The 921-nt window shown below is 62.6% G+C and overlaps 1 protein-coding gene across 1 annotated transcript in view; it reads right to left on the bottom strand.

Annotated features, from left to right (window-relative positions):
• STMN2 (stathmin 2) overlaps positions 1-921 on the bottom strand; it is a 38136-nt gene that overhangs the window by 36847 nt on the left and 368 nt on the right. The window lies entirely within an intron of this gene.

Here is a 921-nt window from a genome sequence, read left to right on the forward strand (position 1 = left end):
GTGGCTCAGTCGAAGCCGCTGACCTCTTTTGTATCTGTTATTACGGATACACATCTGTAGGTTCCAGAAGCTCTTCCTCAAGACGAGCAAAGGAGTTTAAAAACCCTCCATCTGCGTCTATGCTGATCACCCTTTGCAACATGGTTTTGAAAAGAAAAGTGTTCACCCACTTTCCTCCTCCCTCTGCAAAACCGAACAATGAGGCCAGGGTGCGGACGGGGCGGGGGGCGATGGTCAGGGCGCGCTCCCAAACCCAGGCTCGGAGTCGGCGGCCCAGGGCGGGCGTGGCGCTGCCCGCGAGCTGGGCTCCGGGGGTCCCGCTGCCTGCGCCCCGGCCCCGCTCGCCGGGAGAGACCGCGCCCCGCCGGTTGGGCCTCGAGTTGGCTCCCGCACTGGGGTGGGGGCCTTCCGCATTTGTGCGCCCCAGCCCCGCAGGGTGCCCTCCCCCCGGGGGACCCCTGCCCTCCCTCAACACAAAGAAAACCCCCACCCCCAGGGCCCCGGGAAAGCCCGCTGTCCCCTCCCCTCCCGCCCCCCCTGCAGCTTGCCCCACCCGGAGCCCCTGCAAGCCCTTCCCGAACCTCCTTCCTTCCCCCTTCCCTTCCCCCCCAAAACAAAAGGGAGCCTGGGTTCCCCCAACTCCCCCCACCCCCCGGGCACCCGCAACCCCAGGGACTAGGCGGGTTTCTCCCAGCCCCCTTGAGAAAAATAAAAATCTGGCCCCATTTTGGTTCCTCCCCCCCACCCCCTCGGCCTCCACCCCATCCTTTTCAGAACAGGCCGGAGGATGGGGGACCGCTTTTGACTTTGCCATTTTTTTCTTTTCCTCCCACCCCCCTTTTTCTTCTCCCCTCAAATTTTTCTCCCTTTTTCTTCTTCTCTTCCCCCTTCCCTTTCCTTTCCCTTTCCTTCCCTTTCCTT

This window comes from Myotis lucifugus, unplaced genomic scaffold (genome assembly GCF_000147115.1).
Source record: "Myotis lucifugus unplaced genomic scaffold, Myoluc2.0 scaffold_27, whole genome shotgun sequence".
NCBI lineage: Eukaryota > Metazoa > Chordata > Mammalia > Chiroptera > Vespertilionidae > Myotis > Myotis lucifugus.